Source organism: Pyrus communis, chromosome 15 (genome assembly GCF_041283825.1).
Source record: "Pyrus communis isolate YQ-2024b chromosome 15, ASM4128382v1, whole genome shotgun sequence".
NCBI classification, from domain to species: domain Eukaryota; kingdom Viridiplantae; phylum Streptophyta; class Magnoliopsida; order Rosales; family Rosaceae; genus Pyrus; species Pyrus communis.
In genome coordinates this window covers 22,284,514-22,301,892 of record NC_142579.1, presented here as the reverse complement: position 1 = coordinate 22,301,892, position 17,379 = coordinate 22,284,514, and the positions used below count along the sequence as shown (strand labels likewise).

General features: G+C 40.3%; 1 pseudogene; it reads right to left on the bottom strand.

Moving 5' to 3' along the window:
* Positions 1 to 12,281: 12,281 nt before the first annotated feature.
* Positions 12,282 to 16,126, bottom strand: LOC148690699 (uncharacterized; annotated as a pseudogene).
* Positions 16,127 to 17,379: the final 1,253 nt, after the last annotated feature.

The following is a 17,379-nucleotide window of genomic DNA, read 5'->3' as shown; positions in this document are numbered from 1 at the left end:
CAAAGAGGATGTACTTGAGACAACCATCCCTAAAGAAGTTGGATTTTATAACACATGACAAGTCACTGCCTTCATACCAAATCTGGCCGAGTGTAACATTCCTGAAACTTTCGAAGTAGTGTTGGTCTTTGAGTTCTTGTCGCAGCACACAAGTAAGCCGCCTCTTTAAATTTCAATTTCGTTTTCTACTAACATGTTGTTGATTTCAATGATTTAAGCACCCATTCTAGAATTTAAACAATTACCGGATCATTTCAAGTATCACCTTCCATTCAAAGATCAACTCTATGCCGCTGGTCCTACTGAGGATTAAATGGAGGTGTCGTTTGGCTGGAAGAAGTTAAAGCAAGCGCTTCTTGGGAGGCAACCGATGTGTTCAAACAAAGAGACATTGGAATTTCTGGCTCCTACATCCAGATTGCTTTCTTTTACCTTTCTCTTTATTGTTTTTACTTTGCCAATATTGTCTTGTTTGCTAGTTATCTTTTATTGCTTTCTTGTTTAAATTTATTTTTTAAACATTTAAGTGTTGGGGGGGGGGGATAAATAGATTGATTTTCATGACTTATTTTCGAATTTCACCACCTATCATTACTTATACTGTTTTAAAGTGTTTTATTGTGTGTCATAAAAAAAATTTTAAAAAAAATGAAAAAGCTTGAGAAAAAACCAAAAAATAGTTGTTTTTGATGCTTATTTGTGTCTTAGGGTGTCTTCAAACACAATGATGAGAATTTGGTTTTTAATTGCATGACTGTTAAAGAAAGTTACAAACATGGGTGGAAGTTTGATATGCTCTTTGGTAAATACTTAGTTGTAGTTGTCATTTACGAATTCACATGTAATCACAAAGGGAAAAAAAAAAAAAAAATCAGTTTTTGTAACATGCTTGAAGGAAGAAACTCAAACTAACGCTACAATCTTGTGAGACTTGAGCCTATTCTTTGTTTGGAGAGTTAATAATCTGTGATATTCTTGTTTTCTAAAGTCGTTGCTTGATCACATTATTTCTTTGCTTGGTTGCTAATTAGAATGCTTTTTCATCATTTTAGTTCCAAATACTAGAACTCATGCCCGTTTCATTCAAAGCATAAAATTAATTCATAACAAATAACAAAATGAAGTTTGCTTAGTTATCACCAGAGCCAAAAAGCCTTATCCCTTGCATATGTGTTGTAGGTTTAACCCCTTTGAGCCTTATTTAACCTATTTTCTTTGTTAGCCTGCATTATCCCTACCTAGCCTAGTATAGGAATATCCATACCCTTGTTCTTAAAGAATAGTGAAGCATGACTTATTGGGAATTCCTTTTGATCTACGATTTGCACAAAAACAAGTGCGGGGGAAGAATTTTTTCTTTTGAATCCGATGAAGTAGTGCTTATGTTTTATGTTTCATAAAAAAAATAAAAAAAAAAAAAAAAAAAAAGAAAAGAAAAAAAAAAGAAAAAAAACAAGAAAAAGAAGAATAAAAAAAAGAGGTTGAAAAGAAGTGCGAATGAGTTCATAAGTGTTGGTTGCTGAAGAAAGGTTCAAAAATGTGAATCTGACCCTAAAGTTGAACGAATCTCCCCTTTGTGTTTATAGTTGGGTGCTACAATCAAAAGTTGAATTCTAAAGTGTTGATTTCATTACTTTTCTTACTATCACTTTAATAACCTTTGTTTATCCTTAACCTTTCTTTGTTAGCCAATACTTTAACCCCATTACAACCCTTAGACTTTTATCTTGATTGTTATCTGTTTCAATATGTGGAGTTTGAAATTGGTATGAGCATATGGAATCCCTGGTTCTCTCTTCTAAGTAGTGGCATTCCGTTCATGAGATCATATACATGTTTGTATTAATAATTCCAGAAAGTGCCTTCTTTGTTATAACATATGTGAGTGCTAGTCTACATGTTTATATCAATCTTCTCACATATACTTAGTATAGGGAGTGTAGTCAGAAAATCTGTGTGAAAATAGAGAGTATACCCGGTGAGGAATTGAGTGAATTCTCTAAGGCATGTTACTACTTTTAAATTTTGTTTTAATTGATTAAATGCGAGCTAGTAAGTGGTTACAGTGGTTAAGTATAAGCTCAAGAGTAAGGATTGCTAAATCTATGTGAGTAGTGATTTTTAACATGTCATGTTTCATTGGAAATCCCTGAGGCAATTGTTGGAAGGTTTAGGTTTTGTTTTGTTTTCTTTGGTTTGCTTGGGGACTAGCAAAAGTTAAGTGTGGGGGAATTTGATAGGAGCATATTTATGCGATTTTGTTATCTTATTTCTTTGCATTTATTTAGTTAATTTCTATTTATTGTAGTAATTTAAGTTATTTTCATATTATTGTAGGTCCAATTGGTAAAGATGACAATAAATGGCAAAATGGAGCAATTTGGAGCAGTTTTGGACTTAGATTAGATAGCATGCACGAATAGCATATGGGTTGGACGTTTTTGGTGTTTAAATGGTGTTAGACATGTGTTGAAATCTAGAGAAATTAAAGTTGAGGCTTAGAAGACAAGAAATTACACAAGAAAAAGGAATTTAGTGGAGATAAACCTTATCTTATCTTATCTTATCCAACCTTATCTTATCTTATCTCCGGCTGCAAGGAGGAATCCTAATCACATTCCAACACTTTCTACCTGATTCTTAGAGTCCTAAAATAATTCAAAATGCCAAAATCCCTTGCTCCTTGGATTCAGCCGTTCCCTCCATATATATATATATGAAATTCTTGCATGTTGTAGGGTGTGCCATGCCTACCATTCATCCATTGAAGTTGCTGGAATTTTTAGAGTTCATTATATCTTTCTTTTAAGTTCAATGTTTATTTTAGATTGCTTTTTAGTTATGATGAATATGTGTAACTAAGTTTCTTTTTAGCTAGAGGTGAACTCGAAGCCATGATCATATGTTTTATATAAATTGATTACATCCAGTTATTATTTCATAAAACATGAATGCGATTTACTTATCTACTTTATAGATAACTTATTCTTGTATGTATATTAAGAATGCATATTTAGTTTGCATGCAAGGATTTGATGCTAGAATATAAGGGAATTTCACCTAATCGTTATGAACTTATATTTGCAAGTAGTAAAAGTCACTAGTCATGATTGAGTTAAGTAAATTCTTGGCGGGAGTATCATGCTTTTCATAGTTATGAATGCTTTGTCAATGCCTATGATTTTCATAGAACTTAATGATCTTCGAGATGTATCTCTATCATGCTTTTCATAGTTAGGGAACTTGAGAAGAATAATTTAGTTGCGTCGTTGAGTCCAATTCAATAAACTTAGGAAAATTTGAGAGTTAATTAGTGCTATTCACAGTTAATTTGGGGTATTGTGATTCATGGTTTATAGGAAGAATAACTGGAAATCAATTTGTATGCATATGTTTCATGTGTGGAGAAGAATCTTTTAACTATCCTTTCATCCATATTTCATTCACAACTTAATTTACTTGTTGCACTTTACTTTCGTTTTAATTAAATTCGTCAAAATCCCCCCAGTCATTGTTTTGTTTTTAGTTTAACTTATTTTTCAGTTTTTTAAGTTTAATTTGTGTTGATTAGCATCCCTTCAAATCCCCAGAATAGAACGATTCCTACTTACGATTGCATAATTTATAGGGTTTAATTTGTGTGTTAGTTTCTACCACATCATCAACACAAATTCAGTTTGGTTTAACAAGTTTGGAGTTGGCAACTGACAAATGATTACTCTTTGGTTAAACAACATTTTACAGAGGCAACCATTGAAGGTGATAGTTTGGTTAAATAACACTGGAGTCGTAAAATCAGTTCGACTTAGGAGTCTTGATAGTTTGGTTAAACAACAAGTTGTCATTTTTCGACTGGTTATCTATCCTAAGTCTCTGCTGGTGAATTTTTTTCTCTTTCCTCTGAACGAAGTTACTTTATTAGCTTTCTCGATGAAGTCGAGTGCTCTATGATCGAATATTCCTAAGTGACATTCAGAGTTTGGCATATCGACGGTCGAACCACTTTCACTGTTAAGATTCTTTTTTGAATATCTTTGTCCCTATAGTTTAATTATAGTTCGACGGACTTATATTTTTACAAATATAGTCGAGGTTGCAAAACCTGGTGTAGCAGATTAAATTTCGTAGTAAAAGGCATAACTTTGTCTTCAGGTTTTAGAACCCAAGCTGAGAGTGTTCATTCCTCAGCCAAGGTCACCTAATTTAGAAGTCAGAAGCGCATTCTATCATGTCACCACATCCTGAAGTATTTGCTAGGCCAAGCTCGGTTGTGAATTGGGATGGCTGCACTAGCAATCAGCCACAAAAGGACGTAGTTAGCTCATTAAGTTATTTGGCCTACGTACCACGTAAGTTTTGTACTTGCTAGGGTCAACAATATCGCATTGAACTTTGTATGTAGCATCTGTTATATATGTAGTAGTTTATTTTACATTTGGATTAATAGAAATTCTTTGTGCAATAAGTCCATTTTTGGTTAATAGACTTAGTTTGTAAGCATAATGTTTTTAGCACTCAAAACTGGTGAGACTAACAAAGGCTGAATAGATCAAATGAGAATCCTTAATGGACTTAGGCTATGCAAACAAATAAAATAAACAGGATTTATGTGGTTTCAAGTAATGCTTACTATAATATTTCAGTTTCTCTCTCAATTCATCTGACCCCCTCTAAGTAGTACTCGTCCTTCTTAGGCCCTCATCTAAACCTTCAGTCTCTAGGTTCGAATCCATCATTTTCTTCATATTCAATGCCCCAAATCCACATTCTAGACATGCTAGTCGTTTCTCTGTTCTTTGACTAGCAGGTGGCAACGAGGGGACAATTAAACATGTATACTTGCTCGGCCCTGGACTTAGTTGGAATTGGTGCCCAAACACCCTACCTATCAGTCTTTATGTCCCTTTACAAGCCTCTGTTCCCTTGTCTAGCCGCCATGTGGCTTAAAGTTGACATCTAACTAGGCATGCCCTTTCTATTCCTAGGACCTCATACCTTAAAGTTGTTACTAGCCAACTTGTTCTCTAGTGCTTGAAATATGTTTTACAGTGAACCGCTCGGTTTGATTGCTGATAAGACACTCAGAAGCCATGACCCCTTGAAGTGATTGGCTTCATCTTTCCAGGTTTATTGGGCCTTAACTTTCCTTTATACTTGTGTTCTTATAGGCTTGTGTTTCTTTGAGCCAGTGGTGGTCAGAAATGACCTTGAGGTAACAAATCCCTTAACTTATTGCCAAAGAGTTCTTCTTTTGAGCAAAGAGATACAAGAGTTGATCAAGACCTAGAGATGACACCTGGGTGTTGTGTTGCCTTCTTAAGTGATCAGTATCTTCATCCTTGAGTACTCGCCTCAGAATCCCATCAGTAGATAGACTTGTGAGTTAAGAGTTAACATTGTCAAGAACATATGCTTGTTGAGCATGTTTTGCCGCGGATTGGTAGCATAATCAAGGCGCCTCTGTATTGAAGGTGTGGTAGATATGTGTGACCTCGTGCTTTGTGCCTTATAAAGTCGTTCACAACCTCTTGGTCTTAGAGATTAAGTAGGTGGGCCTCCATGTGTCACTATCCAGTCCCTTGGGCATTCTTTCAGCAACGGTTGAGATCCAGTGCCCATGGGTTATCTAATTTATTTTCCTCTGTTGGAAATTCCCATTTCAGTTATGATTCTCAAACCTCTTCCTTTGTATTTTCTTAGGTTAGCTTCTCGTGCTTGTACTTTTTCTTTTGTTTTCTTTTGATGCATTTCACTATACTCTGGATATTACTCTGAATTTTATGTTGCGGGGTTACCACCAACGTGAAACAATGCCGGCGATGACCAAATTCGGCTAGTCTAGTTGGTGAAGTAGGATAGGGTATCTTTATGACTTAGTAAGCCAGGTTGATATATGTTATTAACTTTCCTTAGCAATTAAGGCCTAATTATGCAAGTAGTTTACTTCGCATTTCTAAGACCCCAAAATATGTGTGGATACCGAGCACATTTGATGTTGAGCTCTTTTGATTCTGAAAATGACAGTCGAAATGCTTAGGACTACGAGCTGTTCTTTGAGAGTGAGAGTGTCGACCATCACGATTTCGAGGACTTCTCGAGCGACCCGAGTAGCATTCCCATTCGCTGAGCGTTGGTTATAGATCTAAGGACTTTTTGTTGACTGCTCATGGGGACGAGTCTACTTCTGTTTGTAAGGACGACAACTTTGGATAAGCCACATACCTAGCTGTTTCCTTATAGACGGGCAATAAAGATTTGCTCGGTCATTCCGAGCGCCTGCGGTCATCGGTGCTCCAGGCAGAGATTGCTGACTTGGATGATCAAAAAAATCTTCTCCCTTTGAGTTATGAGATGAGGTATAGGTATCATTCGTGTCTTTACAAGGTTGGGGTGCTTATCGACCCTTATAATTATGATGCTCAGAATCATATTGTTAACCACACCATTAGTGTTATGACTTCAACCCTATTGGAAAACTTAGGAATCATTACCAGATTCCAGCTAATGTCATTCCCCGAGCGCTTACTTAAGAAGAAAGGTCGAGTTGTCATTTTCATAGTTGGGTGACATTTTCTACTAAACTTTTCAAGTCAGGCGTTCGACTACCTCTCCATCATTTTCTTTATAGAGTTCTAGCTTACATAGGTCTAGCTCTCACCAAGTTAACCTGAATGCCACCTGCTTGATCAAGCATCATTAGATGTAGTTAGTCTCAACCTGATCAAGAATTGTTACAAGCTAAGGAACAGTCATGATCAGGTTGGGTTCTGCCACGTGCTTGGCTCGTGCTTACTTTTTGTGGATAACCACTCAAACCAGAGACCCTATAATGAGAATTGGTTTGTTGTAGGTGGGTAACTAAGAGAGTTCTCCTGAGGTTAAGCGATAGGCGCTTGGGTTGCTAGACGTTTCAAGGCGAAGGGTAAAAAATGGTACAAGTGGCACTTAATGGTCATTGTCTTACATGTGTTTTAAATTTGCTCTATTTGTTTACGGTCGACTGGCTGAGAAGGGTTTCTCTCACAAAATGAGAGGCTTTAACTAACAGCTATCACATTCTTATTGAAAGCTGTCTGCGAGCCGTCGATTTATTACAAGGTAAACCATGATGTACCTTGACACCTGATGTTATCATTTTCTTCTTTTCCTTCTTATAACTTTTATTCATGAAGAGCTTTAATACATGCGTCATTTTATTAACACTATAGTTGATTTTTGTCCCATATACGAGGAGATGATTGACATGAACAAAATGGCCGAAATGATTGCCCGTCAGGCGATAGGGAAGAAAAGCGCCCATGGCGGCGCTCGGAAGTAGCTGGCCTGTCGTGGAGGCTCACAACACTTCCTTGGGTGGCCACGACCCTTCAGCAGGAGTCGTATCATATGGTTCCCTTAGTGCTAGTGGGGAAAGGTCAGCTGGCAAGCACCTAATGGTAGGCGACTTCAACTTTTCACTTGCCAAGAAGCAGTCGCTCGGACCCTTTGCTCCCCTAGAAAAGTCTGGTCAAAGTAATGTGGCAGTCCTATCGTCCAGGATTATTTTGCTAATGAGATAAACATGTTCTTGCCTCTTTACAAATGGGTATTTCAAGAACACGACATCTTTGGCAACGTATTTGACGACGATGATGGCAAGGCCAACGAGTAGGTGGCACTTACCTTCGACCTCCACGCTAAGGTAAACATTCTACTATTGTTCGACATTTTCCTTTAATAACTGTACTCTTCTTTTGTTAAGATTTCCATTTTAATTTCTTTTCCAAGTTCTATTCATGCACTACCGAACGCTCAAGTAGATATTCAAATACAAGAAATAGAGAGCTGGTCATGAACATGTCATGATGGAGCTGAAGGAGGCCTTGAAGGCCAATGGGCAGAAGATTGGGTCTTCTAGCCTACATGTTGAGGCTATTAATTATACGAACGCTCGGTTGAAACATGAGATAAAATAGCTCGGGAAGAAGCTGAGCGAGGCTGCCTCTAACAAGTTTGAGATGACCTTTGAGTTGGGGTGACTAGGGACACTGCTCGACCTTTCAAGAAAAAATAAGCACTTGCAGAATGCCCTCAATGACAATATGCCCATCAATAATATGAACTGTAAACACGAATTTTCCTGAAACAAGAACACGTGTACAAAATAATATTTTGTATTGATTTTAGGGTTACAATCTCTTTTACAATTTGATCTTCTAATTCTATCTTCGTAAGGTGTAGATTTATGAATGAGCTATTGATCCAAAAGGCCATCGGGGCTTAGTTTAGGGATGAACAGTTGTGCGGATTTGTTGATGTTATTGATCCAAAGGGTCGTCGGGGCTTGATCTTAGGATGAACGGTTGATGAACGGATCTTCAGGGGCTTTTGGGCTTGATCTTGAAGAACGGGTGTGTGAATTTGTTGATGTTGTTGATCGAAAGGGTCGTTGGGCTTGATCTTAGGATGAACGGTTGATGGACGGATCTTCAAGGGCTTTTGGGCTTGATCTTGAAGGAGGATTTGACGAAGAACGAAAAGGGCTTTCTTGATCTTTCGGGATTTGCTTGAGAGCTTTAGAGTTTCAAAGCTTCAAGGTTTTGGTGTCATGTGAATTGGTTTTCCCTTTTTTATCCTTTGATGGAGAAGCCTATTTATAGGCTTTGAGAGTGAATCACCACCATCCATTTTTTTTGGTGAAGTGAGTGGATGTTGTAGGTGAAATGAGTGGAGTTTGTAGGTGAAGTAAGTGTGTGATGTTGGTGAAGTAAGTGGAAGTTGTAGGTGAAATTAGTGAAGTTTGTAGGTGAAATGAGTGTGTGATGTAGGTGAAATGAATAAAGGTTGTAATTTTAATGCATTAGTCAACATTTATTTCACTGAAATTTCAATGTCTACAAATGCCCCCACTTCAAGGCGCGTCGTATACATGTGCTTGTCACGTGTAGAAGATGCGTTTTGAAGTCCTTTAATGTAGATGTCGATCTAAGGGCCGTCGAGGCTTGATCTTGAATTGGGCTGGAAATTTCTTCAAGGGTCGTTGGGGCTTGATCTTGAATTCGACTGGAAGATTTTCTGGTTTCCTCTAATCGTTGATTTTCCACAGGCTTAATCTTAAATTGGGCTGAAGGGTTTTCTGGTCTCCTCCAAAGGTCTGAACTTACTCCTTTTATCTGGAGCTGAATTTGATTCAAGGGTGGTGAACACTTGATTTTGAATCGGACTTGTGATTTCTTCAAAGACCATCGAGGCTTGATCTTGAATGAAAATAGGACCACGAGCAGTTTCGGGATTCGGACATATGGCAGGCAAGCACGAGGTGGAGGTGATGGCCTGTTTCTTTGTTCAATCTTTCCAATTCATATTGAAGAGAGGGTTAGGGGATAAATCAACACGTGCAGTTATTGCGTTTGCTGACGATCCACAAGATTGATGTTTCATTATCACTCGTCTTATCTGTTCTCCAGGAAGATGTGGTATCTTCTCTGGAAGTGTATTAACCATTGAAGACGACTACTCGAGAGCAACGCTAGGTAAGCAATAAGGGAAGAGGTTCCTGGCAGTCGATTCCAGATCGGAAGGCTGATTCGAAGTGCCGGCTGATTGCTCTCTTTCTCCTTGTCCTGCAAGTAAGAACAAGGACAAAGGAAATGACATGGAGAAAGCATGATATGAGATACTCTTGCTTTCAACCTTAATGATATGAGATACTTTTGCTTTTGAAGAAGTATTGGCGATTTGACGGCGTCGCATGGTGAGGCTTTGCTCTTTGGCGACGGTGCCAGCAGAAGGTTGTTAAGGCTTCTCGAGCTCTTTGATTAGAACAACGATGTTGAGCTTGGATTTGACTTAAACTCCTCTGTCTCGATTATACGGTTCTGCAGGGAAGGGCGTCGTGCTACAGTGATTTATTCCAACTCATTGTGATGCATTCTTCTCTTCTTGTTTCTTTTGCATAGCAGAAGTGGTGCGCAACCTTTTGCATTTAAATGGTCTTTCAGAGCATCACTTCTCAGTGACTCAACCATGCTTGGCAGTTTCAGTGTAAAGAGCTAACCTCATATCAATTGTCCTGAAGTATTTGTTGAGGAAATTCGAGACCCACTAATAGTTGAAGACGAGCACTCGAGAGCAATGCTAGGTAAGCAACCAGGCAAAGATTCCGGGCAATCAGTTCCAAATCGGAAGTTTGATTTCGGGTTTCGACTGATTGCTTTCTTTCTCTTTGTCTTGCACGCAAGAGTAAAGGCAAATGAAAAGACAGGGAAAAAGCATGATATGAGATACCTTTGCTTTCGCCCCTGATGATATGAGATACTTTTTCTTTTGAAGAAGTAGCAGATGAATCATCACATGTATTTGTTGTGCTTGTCTCCACATGCTTCGATCTACCGTTTCCACTTGCCTCATCCGTTCTCCAGGCATCTGGTATTTTCTTTGGAAGTACATCTATAATTTAAGATGAGTACTTGAGAGCAGTGATGGGCAAACAATCAGGGAAAAGGTTCCAAGTTGTCGGTTCCTAATGGGAAGCTTGATAACAAATGCCGATTGATTGCTCTCTTTCTCCTTGTCTTGTAAGGAAGAACAAGAACAAAGGAAAGGACATGGAGAAGGCATGCTATGAGATATTATTGCTTTCGACCCTGATGATATGAGATACTTTTGCTCTGGTGTGATCTAGTTGAAGAGGTGTTTTAAGGGGGGAAGAAAACTGAGTATGTTGAAAGGTTTGGTTGTAGATGCATTCCTGGCAAGGAAGAAGAGCCAGGCGTTTTGGAAGTGTGCCTTGCCATGGAGGATGAATGTTGACATATATAGGGATTTTAATAGCAGGTAGTGGTGCGGGTGTGGCTTTGTCACCTACGCTTATCGGCAAAAGTGTGGTAGTTGGAATAGTGAACTCCATGCATTTTCAACTTTGTCAGAGATCTTTCACAAAGTTGCACGTGTTATCTGACAAGCTAAGGTTGCGTCTGAAAAGTGTTGACGGATTTTATCTAGCTTTTGAAATTCGGAGAGTGGTGTCTTTTTGATTTTTGGATTGGTGGCTGCATTGCCTCTCTTTTTATAGAGGTATCGATCACATCCAACATGCACACTTTGAAGATTGCCTGCTCGTGAAAGTTGTCTCTGGTGTATTTCTGCGATTTTACTCCATCTAACCCTTTTCTTATACCATTTTTTTTTTTTTTTTTTTTTGAAAATGGCCTACTCGTTTAACATTTGCTTAAATTTGAGTCTTGGGAGCGATACAGGCATGCCGCGTCAGGGAAATATATGGCGTCCATCCTTCTTATCTTCGAATGACCCTTTTATAGTTGAAGACTCCGTGATGAGGGATGCAACAACGGCTCAGGTAGTAGCTAGAACCTCCTTACTCCTAGAGATAATAGGCTACTTTCAAGACGGACTGATGAGTTGGCTGTCCAAGACTCCCTGGCTTTCAGTGTTCAGTGTGCAGGCTCTGTGTCTAATATGGGCCAACATCTACTTGCTCGAACTCGCCAAGTTGAATCATTGACGGCCGAGGTAACTAATCTTAAGTAACAGATCAAATAGTTCAAGCGCGAGAATAAAGATTGGCACATGCTTACCAATAATTATTTGACGAGCATGAAGAGGAAGCTCGATTAGCTGCAGGACTCTGAAGGTCGGATTCAGAGTGACCATCAGAGGTTTATGGTTGTACTCCAGAGGCACTTTTTACCTTCGTCTTCTAGAGCTCAACCAAGTATTGAGGCTCCGAATAATCAACCTCTGGCGCCTCTTCTCCGTGGAGTTCTGCCAAGTACTGTGGCGGCACGTGAGCAACCTTTGTGAAGGTTTCCATTTCTTTCCTTTTTTATTTTTTTTTATTTTTTTTATTTACATATTTGTAATTTCTAGAGATATCAACAGACGGGATTTATTTTATTCAGTGCATTGTGCTAAATACAAATAAAACATATATCTCACTAAGATGTGTTACTTCCTGTTTTTTTTTTTTAATCATACTTTTCCAAGGTGGTGCCGTGCACCATCCTTCCCCTATTTTCTTCTTTTCAATAATTATGTCGCCACCACCTCTTTTCCTTTTCCTTCTTGACTTGCTAACAATAGCTTGCACCTTCTTTTTGGGATTCATTCTCTTGTGGTAAGAGTGCTCCAATTGAACTTTCCTGAGCAGCAATGTACAATATAAGCGGTTTCCCGGGCACAGGGGCCCCTAGGACAGGTGGACTTCATAAATATTTTTTTATGCTTTCAATAGCATTGTGGCATGCTTTGTCCCATACGAATGGAACATCTTTCTTCATAAGTCAACTAAATGGTTGACAACACCTTGCGAGGTTGAAGATGAAGCATTTGATGAAGGCTAGCCGTCCTTGTAGACTTTTCAGCTTATGCAGGTTTCTTGGCTCAGGCATGCTTTGAATGGCCTTGATCTTTGATTGGTCTACTTTAATACCACGGTGCTTGACAATGAAGTCGAGGAACTTTCCAGAGGTGACGGTAAATGCACACTTTAACGGGTTCATCTTGAGGTTATATTTTCGCAGCCTTTCAAACACTATTGACAAATCCTTCAAGTGATATGATCTTTTCTTTGTCTTGACCACCACATCATCTACATAACATTCTACGTTTTTGTGTAACATGTCATTGAAGATTTTCTGCATTGCGTGTTGATATGTAGCTCCAGCATTCTTCAGACCAAAGGGCATCATCTTATAGCAGTAGATACCTTTTGGAGTGCGAAAGGCTATTAGTTCCTCGTCTTCGAGGGCTATGTGAATTTGATTGTATCCAGAAGAGCCGCCCATGAAGGACAACGCCTCATGGCCAGTGGTTTTGTCCACCATGATTTTGATGATTGGCAAGGGGAAGTCGTCTTTTGGGCAAGCGTCGTTGAGGTCCCGGAAGTCTACGCAAAAACGTATTTATCCGGATTTCTTAAGGACAATGATGATGTTGAATATCCACTTGGGGTATTGCACCTCTCGAATAAAGCCTGCTTCGATTAGCTTGTCAATCTCGGCCTCGATTTGTGGGATGAGCTCGAATCGATAGCGTCTTTGAGTTTGCTTTATCGGTCGTATTCCAGGCTTGACTGCAAGATGATGCACATCAATGATAGGTCAAGGCCGGGCATTTCTTTGTAGGTCCAAGCAAAGATGTCTTTGTACTCTAATAGCAATTGGTAATACTCCTCTGTCTCGTCCGCACTTAATAATGCACTTACAAAGATAGGCTTTGGTTCCTCGCTTGTGCCTAAGTTGAGTTCCTTGAGATCATCAACTGTGGCTTGCCCTTCATCTTCGAGCTGTGGTGGTGCAACAGTGACATCTTCCTCGGGGATTTCGTCTTCTTTGCCTTCTTAGATCGTGATGTGGAAGACATCTTGGACCTCCTCTTCAGTGATGTCATCTTGAGCTTGTTGGCTTGAAGATTGTCCAGTGTAGATGATGGTGCGCCTTCTTACTTTTAATGGTCCATTTGTGTCAACCTCTAAGATTGCTTGGCGCTTCATCCTTGAAGGAATCAAGCTTCGAACATCGCCTTTTTCTGCTAGCCTGTCGAGCTTTTCTTCTTTTGGCGTTGTCTCCCTCTTTCTAGAAGGCTTCTTATTATCTTCAAGTCTTTCCCAAGTTGACTGTCGCGGAGAAGAGCTAGCCGTGTTGCTTTGTTTCTTAGGTTTTGACAACCTTTCAAAAACAAAACTTTGGGATGTTGGCGCGTTAAACCTTTTGAAGATGGAGGTTCAGTCTTGACCACTAATGCAATTAAGCACTAAAATTCTGGGTCTTGAACAACTCATCCTATCGAAGACTGACGTTCGAAGGGTGGGTTTGGGCTCTTCTTGATTTAGTTCAATGCTCACGCTGATGTATCGAGCGCTAATTATCACGGGTGCATTTGGTGTGAAGCCAAGTCCAGTTTTGTTGTTGTTAACTCCATAACCATGCTCTTTCATCTTTTTTTGCGTCTTGGTGAGGTTATGTTCTTTGTCATTGACGGTGTTTGAAACCTTATTTCCAGGATTCGAAGAAGAAGCAAAGTTGTACCCAGCCTTTGACATGAGTTTATAGACGTTTGGATCAAAACCTTCCTCAGTCATTTTGGTTGGAAGAAAGCTCGATTGCACCCCATTTGGCAGAGCTTTTATGAAGCCTTGTTGTAGTCTTGCAACCTTAGCGTCGCCTAGCTGTGTCAGAGGCAAAACTGCATTCGTCTTGAGCAACTTCACATTATCCTTATACCACTGTGCATCGGTTTTTCTTGCTTCAGTTTCGAACAAGGATTGATCATTCTTTCTTCTTGATATCGGGATGTATCGGAATATGGGTTTGCTTGGTCCTTTTGAAGGCGTCCTAGTCCCTTTGGTTGTTGCAGGTTTAGCGGGCTCGTCATCGTTTTTGCTTGAAGATGGCACGGCTTGCCCTTCTTGCTTCTTGGGCATAGCTTGCCACTCCTGTTTTTTAGGTGATGCTTTGCCCGTGGATTTGATCTCTTCTGGAAAAGCTTCGGGCACCATGACTTCATCCATGTAGAACTTGGCATCTGCAAAGTGTGATTCGGCTTCGGTGAATGGTTTGGTATCACCTTGGATCACTTTTACTCCTTCCCGATAGAATTTTAAGCATTAGTGGAGGGTGGATGACACTACTCCATTCCCGTGGATCCAAGGTCTTCCTAAGTGCAAGCTGTAGGAAGTTTTTGCATCAATCACGTGGAATATCGTGCTTGATTTGAGCTCACCAATGGTCATCTCCACTCGGATCATACCTATTGCCCTTTGTCCTCCTTGGTTAAAACCCTGGATTAGTAGACGGCTTAAGGATAGTTCATCCACCTTAATGCCGATTATGGTCATTGTTGACTTTGGCATGATGTTTATGGCCGACCCACCATCTACAAGCATACGATTGACTTTATACTCCCTTACATACCTCGACACGAAGAGATGACGGTTGTGAGGCTTTGATCCCAGTAGTAAGTCTTCGTCAGTGAAGTTGATTGTGTCATGGGCGGCACAACATGTGGCACTTTCATGTGGCTGAAGCCTTAAGCCTTCGTCATTGCTTTCTTGCACTTCGTGGTCGTTGGGACTTGCCAAGACCGCTGCTAGTGCTCTTCACATCTTCTTTGGCAATCGTAGCGCTTATTCGATGCTAAAGTGTGTTGGCAGACCTTCTTCAGATGTAAGGGTCTTTTCTCTCTCAGTGGTGATAGCTTTACCTTTTGAGGGCTCTTCCATTTCTACTTTAACTATGTGACAGACGATGGTAATGCACTGTTGGAAAAAGTCATTCGGGAAATATTCGTGTAAGGAGACAGAAATGTGTGGCTCCTGCTCCATAGGTTCCCCAATATATGTTGTCTTATAAGCCCTTATATTCCGTTTAGGCTTCCTATTGTTGTGGCGGTGGTGATTTCCTCTTTGTTCCACCTTTGGCTGTATGACTCGTGGTTTTGGCTTCTTTATCTTTTTTTAGATCACTAATGTCCATCCTTCTTCATCATTGACATGTGCATCTTGGTCGCTTGCCCGCAATGATGGTTGTGCAGAAGGTGCCGTGCAGCTTGAACATTTACGGGAATGGTTAGATGTCACTTGGAGAGGCACGGGATCGAACAATCCAAACACAATCGTAGAAGTATGCGTTGCGCCCATGTCTTCAAGGTCGAGCTCAATTTGCCCTTGTTGTGCTAGCTTCATGATGAGCTCTTTAAAGACGAAGCACTTGCCAACATGATGACTCACAATATGATGATACTTGCAGTACCTAGGATCGTTTACGCGATTCATCTCTTCAGGATGCTTGCATTCAGGTAGCTCGATCACCTTCTTTTCCAACAGGTCGTCCAACATTGCAGCTATGTCAGAGTCAGAAAAAGGGTACGTCTTCTGCTCCAGTTCCCTCAAGGTGTTTTTGTACCTGTCTTGGGTACGAGAAGGCTTACCTTTCTTTATCTCCTTTGCTTTGTTCTTAGAGGAGATCTTGATGGGTGCAGATGAGGTCTTGATGGGGGTAGTGTTGACAGTAAAAGCTTCTTTGGCAGGCTTCTTCCTAGTCTTGTCCACATTTGGGGCGAACACCTTATCCTTCTTAAACTCAGTGATCGGCCCATTCTTCCTGTGATTGGCAATACTCAGCTCCATGTCGTGGGAACGAGTTGCCAGCTCCTCAAATGTTCTTGGTTTTATGCCTTGGAAGATGTAATGTAACCTCCAGTGCATGCCTTGAACGCACATCTCAATGACAGAGGTTTCAGGAAGCCAATCTTTGTAATCCAGACTTAATGAACACCATCTATTGATGTAGTCGACGACAGGTTCATCCTTCCACTATTTTGTACTGGTTAGCTCCACCATGCTTACAATGCGGCAAGTACTGTACAAGCGGTTGAAAAATTCCCTTTCTAGTTGATCCTAACTGTTCATAGACTCGGGCTCGAGGTTGGTGTACTAGTCAAAGGCGTTACCTTTCAGTAAGCGCACGAACTGTCTGACGAGGTAGTCTTCCTCCGTCCCAGCATTGTTGCAAGTTTCAATGAAATGGGCGACATGTTGCTTTGGGTTTCCCTTTCCATCGAACTGCATGAATTTTGGCGGCTGATAACCCTTTGGCATCTTCAAAGCGTCAATCTTCTTGGAGTAGGGCTTTGAGTACAGTACAGAGTCATGTAAGTTTCCTTTGTACTGTATCTTGATTGTGTTTGTAATCATCTCCTGTAGTTGCTGGATAGAGAGAGATCCCATGAACACAGTTGATTGGTCTGGCTTTAGCTTTTCTTCGACCTTTTTCACTAAAGGCTCATCTTCTTCGTCGACTTCTTTCTTTAATGAACCAACCTTTGGGTCGACTTTCACGTCGAGCTACGCATCTAATTGGTTGACAAGTGTGGCGATTTACAAGTCTATTTCCTCCACAGTCCGTGTGAGCTTTGCGATTGCTTCGTTCATTTGAGCCAGCTGCTCGTCGATTGAAGTTGCTCCGGTGGTCATGACTTGCATGGTTGTGCTGCAGCTCGAGTCGGCATCAGAGAGTAGGGACTTCAAGTGCTTCCTCGGGCTTTCCTTTCTTGGTGCCCTTAGCGAGGCTAGGGTGATCACAGGCTTGTGCCTCAGGTGCTCTTGTTCCTTCAACAGAGTTAATGCAGGGGCAGAAGCCACGGCATAAAGAGCTCTTGCCTTGCTTCGGGTTGTGATGGCTGAAGTATCACCCCTTGTGGCGAGGATGTTCTTGTTCTTTGCTTTGATTGCGGGAACAACTTGATCATTTCTTGATGCCATTTGTGCTTTTTGCGAATTTGAAGATAGAAATGAGAGGTAGAGATAGTCCTACTAGGCGTGCCAAATATGTAAACACAAATTTTCCTGAAACAAGAACACGTGTACAAAATAATATTTTG